Genomic DNA, 18,724 nt, shown 5'->3' with positions numbered 1-18,724 from the left:
GTGCCAGATTTAAGATATTCAACTTTCAAAGCTAAGTTGGACAATGTAATAATTTAAATCATTTTCGAGATTCTCCTCAGGTTTCATTCATATATGACTAATTTATATGGAAGTTCATGGTATACGCTAGACGGTTTCTGGTAGTGTTTTATAAGGCTAATTACATATTTAAACTAAATGAAGATCGTATGTGCCAGATTTAAGATATTCAACTTTCAAAGCTAAGTTGAACAATGTAATGATTTAAATCATTTTCGAGAAATTTCCCAGGTTTCGTTTCATTTATGACTAGTTTAAAAGGCCGTTCCCAGTATACGCTAGATGGTTTCTGATAGTGTTTTATAGGGCTATTAACATATTTAAACTAAATGAATATCGTATGTGCCAGATTTAAGATATTCAACTTTCAAAGCTAAGTTGAACAATGTAATAATTTAAATCATTTTCGAGATGTTTCCCAGGTTTCGTTTCATTTATGACTTGTTTAAAAGGCCGTTCCCAGTATACGCTAGATGGTTTCTGATAGTGTTTTATAGGGCTATTAACATATTTAAACTAAATGAAGATCGTATGTGCCAGATTTAAGATATTCAACTTTCAAAGCTAAGTTGGACAATGTAATAATTTAAATCATTTTCGAGATTCTCCTCAGGTTTCATTCATATATGACTAATTTATATGGAAGTTCATGGTATACGCTAGACGGTTTCTGGTAGTGTTTTATAAGGCTAATTACATATTTAAACTAAATGAATATCGTATGTGCCAGATTTAAGATATTCAACTTTCAAAGCTAAGTTGAACAATGTAATAATTTAAATCATTTTCGAGATATTTCCCAGGTTTCGTTTCATTTAAGACTAGTTTAAAAGGCCGTTCCCAGTATACGCTAGATGGTTTCTGATAGTATTTTATAGGGCTATTAACATATTTAAACTAAATGAAGATCGTATGTGCCAGATTTAAGATATTCAACTTTCAAAGCTAAGTTGAACAATGTAATGATTTAAATCATTTTCGAGATATTTCCCAGGTTTCGTTTCATTTATGACTTGTTTAAAAGGCCGTTCCCAGTATACGCTAGATGGTTTCTGAAAGTGTTTTATAGGGCTATTAACATATTTAAACTAAATGAAGATCGTATGTGCCAGATTTAAGATATTCAACTTTCAAAGCTAAGTTGGACAATGTAATAATTTAAATCATTTTCGAGATTCTCCTCAGGTTTCATTCATATATGACTAATTTATATGGAAGTTCATGGTATACGCTAGACGGTTTCTGGTAGTGTTTTATAAGGCTAATTACATATTTAAACTAAATGAAGATCGTATGTGCCAGATTTAAGATATTCAACTTTCAAAGCTAAGTTGAACAATGTAATGATTTAAATCATTTTCGAGAAATTTCCCAGGTTTCGTTTCATTTATGACTAGTTTAAAAGGCCGTTCCCAGTATACGCTAGATGGTTTCTGATAGTGTTTTATAGGGCTATTAACATATTTAAACTAAATGAATATCGTATGTGCCAGATTTAAGATATTCAACTTTCAAAGCTAAGTTGAACAATGTAATAATTTAAATCATTTTCGAGATGTTTCCCAGGTTTCGTTTCATTTATGACTTGTTTAAAAGGCCGTTCCCAGTATACGCTAGATGGTTTCTGATAGTGTTTTATAGGGCTATTAACATATTTAAACTAAATGAAGATCGTATGTGCCAGATTTAAGATATTCAACTTTCAAAGCTAAGTTGGACAATGTAATAATTTAAATCATTTTCGAGATTCTCCTCAGGTTTCATTCATATATGACTAATTTATATGGAAGTTCATGGTATACGCTAGACGGTTTCTGGTAGTGTTTTATAAGGCTAATTACATATTTAAACTAAATGAAGATCGTATGTGCCAGATTTAAGATATTCAACTTTCAAAGCTAAGTTGAACCATGTAATGATTTAAATCATTTTCGAGATATTTCCCAGGTTTCGTTTCATTTAAGACTAGTTTAAAAGGCCGTTCCCAGTATACGCTAGATGGTTTCTGATAGTGTTTTATAGGGCTATTAACATATTTAAACTAAATGAATATCGTATGTGCCAGATTTAAGATATTCAACTTTCAAAGCTAAGTTGAACAATGTAATAATTTAAATCATTTTCGAGATGTTTCCCAGGTTTCGTTTCATTTATGACTTGTTTAAAAGGCCGTTCCCAGTATACGCTAGATGGTTTCTGATAGTGTTTTATAGGGCTATTAACATATTTAAACTAAATGAAGATCGTATGTGCCAGATTTAAGATATTCAACTTTCAAAGCTAAGTTGGACAATGTAATAATTTAAATCATTTTCGAGATTCTCCTCAGGTTTCATTCATATATGACTAATTTATATGGAAGTTCATGGTATACGCTAGACGGTTTCTGGTAGTGTTTTATAAGGCTAATTACATATTTAAACTAAATGAATATCGTATGTGCCAGATTTAAGATATTCAACTTTCAAAGCTAAGTTGAACAATGTAATAATTTAAATCATTTTCGAGATATTTCCCAGGTTTCGTTTCATTTAAGACTAGTTTAAAAGGCCGTTCCCAGTATACGCTAGATGGTTTCTGATAGTATTTTATAGGGCTATTAACATATTTAAACTAAATGAAGATCGTATGTGCCAGATTTAAGATATTCAACTTTCAAAGCTAAGTTGAACAATGTAATGATTTAAATCATTTTCGAGATATTTCCCAGGTTTCGTTTCATTTATGACTTGTTTAAAAGGCCGTTCCCAGTATACGCTAGATGGTTTCTGATAGTGTTTTATAGGGCTATTAACATATTTAAACTAAATGAAGATCGTATGTGCCAGATTTAAGATATTCAACTTTCAAAGCTAAGTTGGACAATGTAATAATTTAAATCATTTTCGAGATTCTCCTCAGGTTTCATTCATATATGACTAATTTATATGGAAGTTCATGGTATACGCTAGACGGTTTCTGGTAGTGTTTTATAAGGCTAATTACATATTTAAACTAAATGAAGATCGTATGTGCCAGATTTAAGATATTCAACTTTCAAAGCTAAGTTGAACAATGTAATGATTTAAATCATTTTCGAGAAATTTCCCAGGTTTCGTTTCATTTATGACTAGTTTAAAAGGCCGTTCCCAGTATACGCTAGATGGTTTCTGATAGTGTTTTATAGGGCTATTAACATATTTAAACTAAATGAATATCGTATGTGCCAGATTTAAGATATTCAACTTTCAAAGCTAAGTTGAACAATGTAATAATTTAAATCATTTTCGAGATGTTTCCCAGGTTTCGTTTCATTTATGACTTGTTTAAAAGGCCGTTCCCAGTATACGCTAGATGGTTTCTGATAGTGTTTTATAGGGCTATTAACATATTTAAACTAAATGAAGATCGTATGTGCCAGATTTAAGATATTCAACTTTCAAAGCTAAGTTGGACAATGTAATAATTTAAATCATTTTCGAGATTCTCCTCAGGTTTCATTCATATATGACTAATTTATATGGAAGTTCATGGTATACGCTAGACGGTTTCTGGTAGTGTTTTATAAGGCTAATTACATATTTAAACTAAATGAATATCGTATGTGCCAGATTTAAGATATTCAACTTTCAAAGCTAAGTTGAACAATGTAATAATTTAAATCATTTTCGAGATGTTTCCCAGGTTTCGTTTCATTTAAGACTAGTTTAAAAGGCCGTTCCCAGTATACGCTAGATGGTTTCTGATAGTATTTTATAGGGCTATTAACATATTTAAACTAAATGAAGATCGTATGTGCCAGATTTAAGATATTCAACTTTCAAAGCTAAGTTGAACAATGTAATGATTTAAATCATTTTCGAGATATTTCCCAGGTTTCGTTTCATTTATGACTTGTTTAAAAGGCCGTTCCCAGTATACGCTAGATGGTTTCTGATAGTGTTTTATAGGGCTATTAACATATTTAAACTAAATGAAGATCGTATGTGCCAGATTTAAGATATTCAACTTTCAAAGCTAAGTTGGACAATGTAATAATTTAAATCATTTTCGAGATTCTCCTCAGGTTTCATTCATATATGACTAATTTATATGGAAGTTCATGGTATACGCTAGACGGTTTCTGGTAGTGTTTTATAAGGCTAATTACATATTTAAACTAAATGAAGATCGTATGTGCCAGATTTAAGATATTCAACTTTCAAAGCTAAGTTGAACAATGTAATGATTTAAATCATTTTCGAGAAATTTCCCAGGTTTCGTTTCATTTATGACTAGTTTAAAAGGCCGTTCCCAGTATACGCTAGATGGTTTCTGATAGTGTTTTATAGGGCTATTAACATATTTAAACTAAATGAATATCGTATGTGCCAGATTTAAGATATTCAACTTTCAAAGCTAAGTTGAACAATGTAATAATTTAAATCATTTTCGAGATGTTTCCCAGGTTTCGTTTCATTTATGACTTGTTTAAAAGGCCGTTCCCAGTATACGCTAGATGGTTTCTGATAGTGTTTTATAGGGCTATTAACATATTTAAACTAAATGAAGATCGTATGTGCCAGATTTAAGATATTCAACTTTCAAAGCTAAGTTGGACAATGTAATAATTTAAATCATTTTCGAGATTCTCCTCAGGTTTCATTCATATATGACTAATTTATATGGAAGTTCATGGTATACGCTAGACGGTTTCTGGTAGTGTTTTATAAGGCTAATTACATATTTAAACTAAATGAATATCGTATGTGCCAGATTTAAGATATTCAACTTTCAAAGCTAAGTTGAACAATGTAATAATTTAAATCATTTTCGAGATATTTCCCAGGTTTCGTTTCATTTAAGACTAGTTTAAAAGGCCGTTCCCAGTATACGCTAGATGGTTTCTGATAGTATTTTATAGGGCTATTAACATATTTAAACTAAATGAAGATCGTATGTGCCAGATTTAAGATATTCAACTTTCAAAGCTAAGTTGAACAATGTAATGATTTAAATCATTTTCGAGATATTTCCCAGGTTTCGTTTCATTTATGACTTGTTTAAAAGGCCGTTCCCAGTATACGCTAGATGGTTTCTGAAAGTGTTTTATAGGGCTATTAACATATTTAAACTAAATGAAGATCGTATGTGCCAGATTTAAGATATTCAACTTTCAAAGCTAAGTTGGACAATGTAATAATTTAAATCATTTTCGAGATTCTCCTCAGGTTTCATTCATATATGACTAATTTATATGGAAGTTCATGGTATACGCTAGACGGTTTCTGGTAGTGTTTTATAAGGCTAATTACATATTTAAACTAAATGAAGATCGTATGTGCCAGATTTAAGATATTCAACTTTCAAAGCTAAGTTGAACAATGTAATGATTTAAATCATTTTCGAGAAATTTCCCAGGTTTCGTTTCATTTATGACTAGTTTAAAAGGCCGTTCCCAGTATACGCTAGATGGTTTCTGATAGTGTTTTATAGGGCTATTAACATATTTAAACTAAATGAATATCGTATGTGCCAGATTTAAGATATTCAACTTTCAAAGCTAAGTTGAACAATGTAATAATTTAAATCATTTTCGAGATGTTTCCCAGGTTTCGTTTCATTTATGACTTGTTTAAAAGGCCGTTCCCAGTATACGCTAGATGGTTTCTGATAGTGTTTTATAGGGCTATTAACATATTTAAACTAAATGAAGATCGTATGTGCCAGATTTAAGATATTCAACTTTCAAAGCTAAGTTGGACAATGTAATAATTTAAATCATTTTCGAGATTCTCCTCAGGTTTCATTCATATATGACTAATTTATATGGAAGTTCATGGTATACGCTAGACGGTTTCTGGTAGTGTTTTATAAGGCTAATTACATATTTAAACTAAATGAAGATCGTATGTGCCAGATTTAAGATATTCAACTTTCAAAGCTAAGTTGAACCATGTAATGATTTAAATCATTTTCGAGATATTTCCCAGGTTTCGTTTCATTTAAGACTAGTTTAAAAGGCCGTTCCCAGTATACGCTAGATGGTTTCTGATAGTGTTTTATAGGGCTATTAACATATTTAAACTAAATGAATATCGTATGTGCCAGATTTAAGATATTCAACTTTCAAAGCTAAGTTGAACAATGTAATAATTTAAATCATTTTCGAGATGTTTCCCAGGTTTCGTTTCATTTATGACTTGTTTAAAAGGCCGTTCCCAGTATACGCTAGATGGTTTCTGATAGTGTTTTATAGGGCTATTAACATATTTAAACTAAATGAAGATCGTATGTGCCAGATTTAAGATATTCAACTTTCAAAGCTAAGTTGGACAATGTAATAATTTAAATCATTTTCGAGATTCTCCTCAGGTTTCATTCATATATGACTAATTTATATGGAAGTTCATGGTATACGCTAGACGGTTTCTGGTAGTGTTTTATAAGGCTAATTACATATTTAAACTAAATGAATATCGTATGTGCCAGATTTAAGATATTCAACTTTCAAAGCTAAGTTGAACAATGTAATAATTTAAATCATTTTCGAGATATTTCCCAGGTTTCGTTTCATTTAAGACTAGTTTAAAAGGCCGTTCCCAGTATACGCTAGATGGTTTCTGATAGTATTTTATAGGGCTATTAACATATTTAAACTAAATGAAGATCGTATGTGCCAGATTTAAGATATTCAACTTTCAAAGCTAAGTTGAACAATGTAATGATTTAAATCATTTTCGAGATATTTCCCAGGTTTCGTTTCATTTATGACTTGTTTAAAAGGCCGTTCCCAGTATACGCTAGATGGTTTCTGATAGTGTTTTATAGGGCTATTAACATATTTAAACTAAATGAAGATCGTATGTGCCAGATTTAAGATATTCAACTTTCAAAGCTAAGTTGGACAATGTAATAATTTAAATCATTTTCGAGATTCTCCTCAGGTTTCATTCATATATGACTAATTTATATGGAAGTTCATGGTATACGCTAGACGGTTTCTGGTAGTGTTTTATAAGGCTAATTACATATTTAAACTAAATGAAGATCGTATGTGCCAGATTTAAGATATTCAACTTTCAAAGCTAAGTTGAACCATGTAATGATTTAAATCATTTTCGAGATATTTCCCAGGTTTCGTTTCATTTAAGACTAGTTTAAAAGGCCGTTCCCAGTATACGCTAGATGGTTTCTGATAGTATTTTATAGGGCTATTAACATATTTAAACTAAATGAAGATCGTATGTGCCAGATTTAAGATATTCAACTTTCAAAGCTAAGTTGAACAATGTAATGATTTAAATCATTTTCGAGATATTTCCCAGGTTTCGTTTCATTTATGACTTGTTTAAAAGGCCGTTCCCAGTATACGCTAGATGATTTCTGATAGTGTTTTATAGGGCTATTAACATATTTAAACTAAATGAAGATCGTATGTGCCAGATTTAAGATATTCAACTTTCAAAGCTAAGTTGGACAATGTAATAATTTAAATCATTTTCGAGATTCTCCTCAGGTTTCATTCATATATGACTAATTTATATGGAAGTTCATGGTATACGCTAGACGGTTTCTGGTAGTGTTTTATAAGGCTAATTACATATTTAAACTAAATGAAGATCGTATGTGCCAGATTTAAGATATTCAACTTTCAAAGCTAAGTTGAACAATGTAATGATTTAAATCATTTTCGAGAAATTTCCCAGGTTTCGTTTCATTTATGACTAGTTTAAAAGGCCGTTCCCAGTATACGCTAGATGGTTTCTGATAGTGTTTTATAGGGCTATTAACATATTTAAACTAAATGAATATCGTATGTGCCAGATTTAAGATATTCAACTTTCAAAGCTAAGTTGAACAATGTAATAATTTAAATCATTTTCGAGATGTTTCCCAGGTTTCGTTTCATTTATGACTTGTTTAAAAGGCCGTTCCCAGTATACGCTAGATGGTTTCTGATAGTGTTTTATAGGGCTATTAACATATTTAAACTAAATGAAGATCGTATGTGCCAGATTTAAGATATTCAACTTTCAAAGCTAAGTTGGACAATGTAATAATTTAAATCATTTTCGAGATTCTCCTCAGGTTTCATTCATATATGACTAATTTATATGGAAGTTCATGGTATACGCTAGACGGTTTCTGGTAGTGTTTTATAAGGCTAATTACATATTTAAACTAAATGAAGATCGTATGTGCCAGATTTAAGATATTCAACTTTCAAAGCTAAGTTGAACAATGTAATGATTTAAATCATTTTCGAGAAATTTCCCAGGTTTCGTTTCATTTATGACTAGTTTAAAAGGCCGTTCCCAGTATACGCTAGATGGTTTCTGATAGTGTTTTATAGGGCTATTAACATATTTAAACTAAATGAATATCGTATGTGCCAGATTTAAGATATTCAACTTTCAAAGCTAAGTTGAACAATGTAATAATTTAAATCATTTTCGAGATGTTTCCCAGGTTTCGTTTCATTTATGACTTGTTTAAAAGGCCGTTCCCAGTATACGCTAGATGGTTTCTGATAGTGTTTTATAGGGCTATTAACATATTTAAACTAAATGAAGATCGTATGTGCCAGATTTAAGATATTCAACTTTCAAAGCTAAGTTGGACAATGTAATAATTTAAATCATTTTCGAGATTCTCCTCAGGTTTCATTCATATATGACTAATTTATATGGAAGTTCATGGTATACGCTAGACGGTTTCTGGTAGTGTTTTATAAGGCTAATTACATATTTAAACTAAATGAAGATCGTATGTGCCAGATTTAAGATATTCAACTTTCAAAGCTAAGTTGAACCATGTAATGATTTAAATCATTTTCGAGATATTTCCCAGGTTTCGTTTCATTTAAGACTAGTTTAAAAGGCCGTTCCCAGTATACGCTAGATGGTTTCTGATAGTATTTTATAGGGCTATTAACATATTTAAACTAAATGAAGATCGTATGTGCCAGATTTAAGATATTCAACTTTCAAAGCTAAGTTGAACAATGTAATGATTTAAATCATTTTCGAGATATTTCCCAGGTTTCGTTTCATTTATGACTTGTTTAAAAGGCCGTTCCCAGTATACGCTAGATGATTTCTGATAGTGTTTTATAGGGCTATTAACATATTTAAACTAAATGAAGATCGTATGTGCCAGATTTAAGATATTCAACTTTCAAAGCTAAGTTGGACAATGTAATAATTTAAATCATTTTCGAGATTCTCCTCAGGTTTCATTCATATATGACTAATTTATATGGAAGTTCATGGTATACGCTAGACGGTTTCTGGTAGTGTTTTATAAGGCTAATTACATATTTAAACTAAATGAAGATCGTATGTGCCAGATTTAAGATATTCAACTTTCAAAGCTAAGTTGAACAATGTAATGATTTAAATCATTTTCGAGAAATTTCCCAGGTTTCGTTTCATTTATGACTAGTTTAAAAGGCCGTTCCCAGTATACGCTAGATGGTTTCTGATAGTGTTTTATAGGGCTATTAACATATTTAAACTAAATGAATATCGTATGTGCCAGATTTAAGATATTCAACTTTCAAAGCTAAGTTGAACAATGTAATAATTTAAATCATTTTCGAGATGTTTCCCAGGTTTCGTTTCATTTATGACTAGTTTAAAAGGCCGTTCCCAGTATACGCTAGATGGTTTCTGATAGTGTTTTATAGGGCTATTAACATATTTAAACTAAATGAAGATCGTATGTGCCAGATTTAAGATATTCAACTTTCAAAGCTAAGTTGGACAATGTAATAATTTAAATCATTTTCGAGATTCTCCTCAGGTTTCATTCATATATGACTAATTTATATGGAAGTTCATGGTATACGCTAGACGGTTTCTGGTAGTGTTTTATAAGGCTAATTACATATTTAAACTAAATGAAGATCGTATGTGCCAGATTTAAGATATTCAACTTTCAAAGCTAAGTTGAACCATGTAATGATTTAAATCATTTTCGAGATATTTCCCAGGTTTCGTTTCATTTATGACTTGTTTAAAAGGCCGTTCCCAGTATACGCTAGATGGTTTCTGATAGTGTTTTATAGGGCTATTAACATATTTAAACTAAATGAAGATCGTATGTGCCAGATTTAAGATATTCAACTTTCAAAGCTAAGTTGGACAATGTAATAATTTAAATCATTTTCGAGATTCTCCTCAGGTTTCATTCATATATGACTAATTTATATGGAAGTTCATGGTATACGCTAGACGGTTTCTGGTAGTGTTTTATAAGGCTAATTACATATTTAAACTAAATGAAGATCGTATGTGCCAGATTTAAGATATTCAACTTTCAAAGCTAAGTTGAACAATGTAATGATTTAAATCATTTTCGAGAAATTTCCCAGGTTTCGTTTCATTTATGACTAGTTTAAAAGGCCGTTCCCAGTATACGCTAGATGGTTTCTGATAGTGTTTTATAGGGCTATTAACATATTTAAACTAAATGAATATCGTATGTGCCAGATTTAAGATATTCAACTTTCAAAGCTAAGTTGAACAATGTAATAATTTAAATCATTTTCGAGATGTTTCCCAGGTTTCGTTTTATTTATGACTTGTTTAAAAGGCCGTTCCCAGTATACGCTAGATGGTTTCTGATAGTGTTTTATAGGGCTATTAACATATTTAAACTAAATGAAGATCGTATGTGCCAGATTTAAGATATTCAACTTTCAAAGCTAAGTTGGACAATGTAATAATTTAAATCATTTTCGAGATTCTCCTCAGGTTTCATTCATATATGACTAATTTATATGGAAGTTCATGGTATACGCTAGACGGTTTCTGGTAGTGTTTTATAAGGCTAATTACATATTTAAACTAAATGAATATCGTATGTGCCAGATTTAAGATATTCAACTTTCAAAGCTAAGTTGAACAATGTAATAATTTAAATCATTTTCGAGATGTTTCCCAGGTTTCGTTTCATTTATGACTAGTTTAAAAGGCCGTTCCCAGTATACGCTAGATGGTTTCTGATAGTGTTTTATAGGGCTATTAACATATTTAAACTAAATGAAGATCGTATGTGCCAGATTTAAGATATTCAACTTTCAAAGCTAAGTTGGACAATGTAATAATTTAAATCATTTTCGAGATTCTCCTCAGGTTTCATTCATATATGACTAATTTATATGGAAGTTCATGGTATACGCTAGACGGTTTCTGGTAGTGTTTTATAAGGCTAATTACATATTTAAACTAAATGAAGATCGTATGTGCCAGATTTAAGATATTCAACTTTCAAAGCTAAGTTGAACAATGTAATAATTTAAATCATTTTCGAGATGTTTCCCAGGTTTCGTTTCATTTATGACTAGTTTAAAAGGCCGTTCCCAGTATACGCTAGATGGTTTCTGATAGTATTTTATAGGGCTATTAACATATTTAAACTAAATGAAGATCGTATGTGCCAGATTTAAGATATTCAACTTTCAAAGCTAAGTTGAATAATGTAATGATTTAAATCATTTTCGAGATATTTCCCAGGTTTCGTTTCATTTATGACTTGTTTAAAAGGCCGTTCCCAGTATACGCTAGATGGTTTCTGATAGTGTTTTATAGGGCTATTAACATATTTAAACTAAATGAAGATCGTATGTGCCAGATTTAAGATATTCAACTTTCAAAGCTAAGTTGGACAATGTAATAATTTAAATCATTTTCGAGATTCTCCTCAGGTTTCATTCATATATGACTAATTTATATGGAAGTTCATGGTATACGCTAGACGGTTTCTGGTAGTGTTTTATAAGGCTAATTACATATTTAAACTAAATGAAGATCGTATGTGCCAGATTTAAGATATTCAACTTTCAAAGCTAAGTTGAACAATGTAATGATTTAAATCATTTTCGAGAAATTTCCCAGGTTTCGTTTCATTTATGACTAGTTTAAAAGGCCGTTCCCAGTATACGCTAGATGGTTTCTGATAGTGTTTTATAGGGCTATTAACATATTTAAACTAAATGAATATCGTATGTGCCAGATTTAAGATATTCAACTTTCAAAGCTAAGTTGAACAATGTAATAATTTAAATCATTTTCGAGATGTTTCCCAGGTTTCGTTTCATTTATGACTTGTTTAAAAGGCCGTTCCCAGTATACGCTAGATGGTTTCTGATAGTGTTTTATAGGGCTATTAACATATTTAAACTAAATGAAGATCGTATGTGCCAGATTTAAGATATTCAACTTTCAAAGCTAAGTTGGACAATGTAATAATTTAAATCATTTTCGAGATTCTCCTCAGGTTTCATTCATATATGACTAATTTATATGGAAGTTCATGGTATACGCTAGACGGTTTCTGGTAGTGTTTTATAAGGCTAATTACATATTTAAACTAAATGAATATCGTATGTGCCAGATTTAAGATATTCAACTTTCAAAGCTAAGTTGAACAATGTAATAATTTAAATCATTTTCGAGATGTTTCCCAGGTTTCGTTTCATTTATGACTAGTTTAAAAGGCCGTTCCCAGTATACGCTAGATGGTTTCTGATAGTGTTTTATAGGGCTATTAACATATTTAAACTAAATGAAGATCGTATGTGCCAGATTTAAGATATTCAACTTTCAAAGCTAAGTTGGACAATGTAATAATTTAAATCATTTTCGAGATTCTCCTCAGGTTTCATTCATATATGACTAATTTATATGGAAGTTCATGGTATACGCTAGACGGTTTCTGGTAGTGTTTTATAAGGCTAATTACATATTTAAACTAAATGAAGATCGTATGTGCCAGATTTAAGATATTCAACTTTCAAAGCTAAGTTGAACCATGTAATGATTTAAATCATTTTCGAGATATTTCCCAGGTTTCGTTTCATTTAAGACTAGTTTAAAAGGCCGTTCCCAGTATACGCTAGATGGTTTCTGATAGTATTTTATAGGGCTATTAACATATTTAAACTAAATGAAGATCGTATGTGCCAGATTTAAGATATTCAACTTTCAAAGCTAAGTTGAACAATGTAATGATTTAAATCATTTTCGAGATATTTCCCAGGTTTCGTTTCATTTATGACTTGTTTAAAAGGCCGTTCCCAGTATACGCTAGATGGTTTCTGATAGTGTTTTATAGGGCTATTAACATATTTAAACTAAATGAAGATCGTATGTGCCAGATTTAAGATATTCAACTTTCAAAGCTAAGTTGGACAATGTAATAATTTAAATCATTTTCGAGATTCTCCTCAGGTTTCATTCATATATGACTAATTTATATGGAAGTTCATGGTATACGCTAGACGGTTTCTGGTAGTGTTTTATAAGGCTAATTACATATTTAAACTAAATGAAGATCGTATGTGCCAGATTTAAGATATTCAACTTTCAAAGCTAAGTTGAACAATGTAATGATTTAAATCATTTTCGAGAAATTTCCCAGGTTTCGTTTCATTTATGACTAGTTTAAAAGGCCGTTCCCAGTATACGCTAGATGGTTTCTGATAGTGTTTTATAGGGCTATTAACATATTTAAACTAAATGAATATCGTATGTGCCAGATTTAAGATATTCAACTTTCAAAGCTAAGTTGAACAATGTAATAATTTAAATCATTTTCGAGATGTTTCCCAGGTTTCGTTTCATTTATGACTTGTTTAAAAGGCCGTTCCCAGTATACGCTAGATGGTTTCTGATAGTGTTTTATAGGGCTATTAACATATTTAAACTAAATGAAGATCGTATGTGCCAGATTTAAGATATTCAACTTTCAAAGCTAAGTTGGACAATGTAATAATTTAAATCATTTTCGAGATTCTCCTCAGGTTTCATTCATATATGACTAATTTATATGGAAGTTCATGGTATACGCTAGACGGTTTCTGGTAGTGTTTTATAAGGCTAATTACATATTTAAACTAAATGAATATCGTATGTGCCAGATTTAAGATATTCAACTTTCAAAGCTAAGTTGAACAATGTAATAATTTAAATCATTTTCGAGATGTTTCCCAGGTTTCGTTTCATTTATGACTTGTTTAAAAGGCCGTTCCCAGTATACGCTAGATGGTTTCTGATAGTGTTTTATAGGGCTATTAACATATTTAAACTAAATGAAGATCGTATGTGCCAGATTTAAGATATTCAACTTTCAAAGCTAAGTTGGACAATGTAATAGTTTAATTCATTTTCGAGATTCTCCTCAGGTTTCATTCATATATGACTAATTTATATGGAAGTTCATGGTATACGCTAGACGGTTTCTGGTAGTGTTTTATAAGGCTAATTACATATTTAAACTAAATGAAGATCGTATGTGCCAGATTTAAGATATTCAACTTTCAAAGCTAAGTTGGACAATGTAATAATTTAAATCATTTTCGAGATTCTCCTCAGGTTTCATTCATATATGACTAATTTATATGGAAGTTCATGGTATACGCTAGACGGTTTCTGGTAGTGTTTTATAAGGCTAATTACATATTTAAACTAAATGAAGATCGTATGTGCCAGATTTAAGATATTCAACTTTCAAAGCTAAGTTGAACAATGTAATGATTTAAATCATTTTCGAGAAATTTCCCAGGTTTCGATTCATTTATGACTAGTTTAAAAGGCCGTTCCCAGTATACGCTAGATGGTTTCTGATAGTGTTTTATAGGGCTATTAACATATTTAAACTAAATGAATATCGTATGTGCCAGATTTAAGATATTCAACTTTCAAAGCTAAGTTGAACAATGTAATAATTTAAATCATTTTCGAGATGTTTCCCAGGTTTCGTTTCATTTATGACTAGTTTAAAAGGCCGTTCCCAGTATACGCTAGATGGTTTCTGATAGTGTTTTATAGGGCTATTAACATATTTAAACTAAATGAAGATCGTATGTGCCAGATTTAAGATATTCAACTTTCAAAGCTAAGTCGGACAATGTAATAATTTAAATCATTTTCGAGATTCTCCTCAGGTTTCATTCATATATGACTAATTTATATGGAAGTTCATGGTATACGCTAGACGGTTTCTGGTAGTGTTTTATAAGGCTAATTACATATTTAAACTAAATGAAGATCGTATGTGCCAGATTTAAGATATTCAACTTTCAAAGCTAAGTTGAACCATGTAATGATTTAAATCATTTTCGAGATATTTCCCAGGTTTCGTTTCATTTAAGACTAGTTTAAAAGGCCGTTCCCAGTATACGCTAGATGGTTTCTGATAGTATTTTATAGGGCTATTAACATATTTAAACTAAATGAAGATCGTATGTGCCAGATTTAAGATATTCAACTTTCAAAGCTAAGTTGAACAATGTAATGATTTAAATCATTTTCGAGATATTTCCCAGGTTTCGTTTCATTTATGACTTGTTTAAAAGGCCGTTCCCAGTATACGCTAGATGGTTTCTGATAGTGTTTTATAGGGCTATTAACATATTTAAACTAAATGAAGATCGTATGTGCCAGATTTAAGATATTCAACTTTCAAAGCTAAGTTGGACAATGTAATAATTTAAATCATTTTCGAGATTCTCCTCAGGTTTCATTCATATATGACTAATTTATATGGAAGTTCATGGTATACGCTAGACGGTTTCTGGTAGTGTTTTATAAGGCTAATTACATATTTAAACTAAATGAAGATCGTATGTGCCAGATTTAAGATATTCAACTTTCAAAGCTAAGTTGAACAATGTAATGATTTAAATCATTTTCGAGAAATTTCCCAGGTTTCGTTTCATTTATGACTAGTTTAAAAGGCCGTTCCCAGTATACGCTAGATGGTTTCTGATAGTGTTTTATAGGGCTATTAACATATTTAAACTAAATGAATATCGTATGTGCCAGATTTAAGATATTCAACTTTCAAAGCTAAGTTGAACAATGTAATAATTTAAATCATTTTCGAGATGTTTCCCAGGTTTCGTTTCATTTATGACTTGTTTAAAAGGCCGTTCCCAGTATACGCTAGATGGTTTCTGATAGTGTTTTATAGGGCTATTAACATATTTAAACTAAATGAAGATCGTATGTGCCAGATTTAAGATATTCAACTTTCAAAGCTAAGTTGAACAATGTAATGATTTAAATCATTTTCGAGAAATTTCCCAGGTTTCGTTTCATTTATGACTAGTTTAAAAGGCCGTTCCCAGTATACGCTAGATGGTTTCTGATAGTGTTTTATAGGGCTATTAACATATTTAAACTAAATGAATATCGTATGTGCCAGATTTAAGATATTCAACTTTCAAAGCTAAGTTGAACAATGTAATAATTTAAATCATTTTCGAGATGTTTCCCACGTTTCGTTTCATTTATGACTAGTTTAAAAGGCCGTTCCCAGTATACGCTAGATGGTTTCTGATAGTGTTTTATAGGGCTATTAACATATTTAAACTAAATGAAGATCGTATGTGCCAGATTTAAGATATTCAACTTTCAAAGCTAAGTTGGACAATGTAATAATTTAAATCATTTTCGAGATTCTCCTCAGGTTTCATTCATATATGACTAATTTATATGGAAGTTCATGGTATACGCTAGACGGTTTCTGGTAGTGTTTTATAAGGCTAATTACATATTTAAACTAAATGAAGATCGTATGTGCCAGATTTAAGATATTCAACTTTCAAAGCTAAGTTGAACAATGTAATGATTTAAATCATTTTCGAGAAATTTCCCAGGTTTCGTTTCATTTATGACTAGTTTAAAAGGCCGTTCCCAGTATACGCTAGATGGTTTCTGATAGTGTTTTATAGGGCTATTAACATATTTAAACTAAATGAATATCGTATGTGCCAGATTTAAGATATTCAACTTTCAAAGCTAAGTTGAACAATGTAATAATTTAAATCATTTTCGAGATGTTTCCCAGGTTTCGTTTCATTTATGACTTGTTTAAAAGGCCGTTCCCAGTATACGCTAGATGGTTTCTGATAGTGTTTTATAGGGCTATTAACATATTTAAACTAAATGAAGATCGTATGTGCCAGATTTAAGATATTCAACTTTCAAAGCTAAGTTGGACAATGTAATAATTTAAATCATTTTCGAGATTCTCCTCAGGTTTCATTCATATATGACTAATTTATATGGAAGTTCATGGTATACGCTAGACGGTTTCTGGTAGTGTTTTATAAGGCTAATTACATATTTAAACTAAATGAAGATCGTATGTGCCAGATTTAAGATATTCAACTTTCAAAGCTAAGTTGAACCATGTAATGATTTAAATCATTTTCGAGATATTTCCCAGGTTTCGTTTCATTTAAGACTAGTTTAAAAGGCCGTTCCCAGTATACGCTAGATGGTTTCTGATAGTGTTTTATAGGGCTATTAACATATTTAAACTAAATGAATATCGTATGTGCCAGATTTAAGATATTCAACTTTCAAAGCTAAGTTGAACAATGTAATAATTTAAATCATTTTCGAGATGTTTCCCAGGTTTCGTTTCATTTATGACTTGTTTAAAAGGCCGTTCCCAGTATACGCTAGATGGTTTCTGATAGTGTTTTATAGGGCTATTAACATATTTAAACTAAATGAAGATCGTATGTGCCAGATTTAAGATATTCAACTTTCAAAGCTAAGTTGGACAATGTAATAATTTAAATCATTTTCGAGATTCTCCTCAGGTTTCATTCATATATGACTAATTTATATGGAAGTTCATGGTATACGCTAGACGGTTTCTGGTAGTGTTTTATAAGGCTAATTACATATTTAAACTAAATGAATATCGTATGTGCCAGATTTAAGATATTCAACTTTCAAAGCTAAGTTGAACAATGTAATAATTTAAATCATTTTCGAGATATTTCCCAGGTTTCGTTTCATTTAAGACTAGTTTAAAAGGCCGTTCCCAGTATACGCTAGATGGTTTCTGATAGTATTTTATAGGGCTATTAACATATTTAAACTAAATGAAGATCGTATGTGCCAGATTTAAGATATTCAACTTTCAAAGCTAAGTTGAACAATGTAATGATTTAAATCATTTTCGAGATATTTCCCAGGTTTCGTTTCATTTATGACTTGTTTAAAAGGCCGTTCCCAGTATACGCTAGATGGTTTCTGATAGTGTTTTATAGGGCTATTAACATATTTAAACTAAATGAAGATCGTATGTGCCAGATTTAAGATATTCAACTTTCAAAGCTAAGTTGGACAATGTAATAATTTAAATCATTTTCGAGATTCTCCTCAGGTTTCATTCATATATGACTAATTTATATGGAAGTTCATGGTATACGCTAGACGGTTTCTGGTAGTGTTTTATAAGGCTAATTACATATTTAAACTAAATGAAGATCGTATGTGCCAGATTTAAGATATTCAACTTTCAAAGCTAAGTTGAACCATGTAATGATTTAAATCATTTTCGAGATATTTCCCAGGTTTCGTTTCATTTAAGACTAGTTTAAAAGGCCGTTCCCAGTATACGCTAGATGGTTTCTGATAGTATTTTATAGGGCTATTAACATATTTAAACTAAATGAAGATCGTATGTGCCAGATTTAAGATATTCAACTTTCAAAGCTAAGTTGAACAATGTAATGATTTAAATCATTTTCGAGATATTTCCCAGGTTTCGTTTCATTTATGACTTGTTTAAAAGGCCGTTCCCAGTATACGCTAGATGATTTCTGATAGTGTTTTATAGGGCTATTAACATATTTAAACTAAATGAAGATCGTATGTGCCAGATTTAAGATATTCAACTTTCAAAGCTAAGTTGG

Source organism: Phalangium opilio, unplaced genomic scaffold, assembly GCF_054372755.1.
Source record: "Phalangium opilio isolate 3A_F unplaced genomic scaffold, DU_Popi_V2 ptg000063l_1, whole genome shotgun sequence".
Lineage (NCBI taxonomy): Eukaryota > Metazoa > Arthropoda > Arachnida > Opiliones > Phalangiidae > Phalangium > Phalangium opilio.
Note: the sequence above shows the minus strand (reverse complement) of the source record.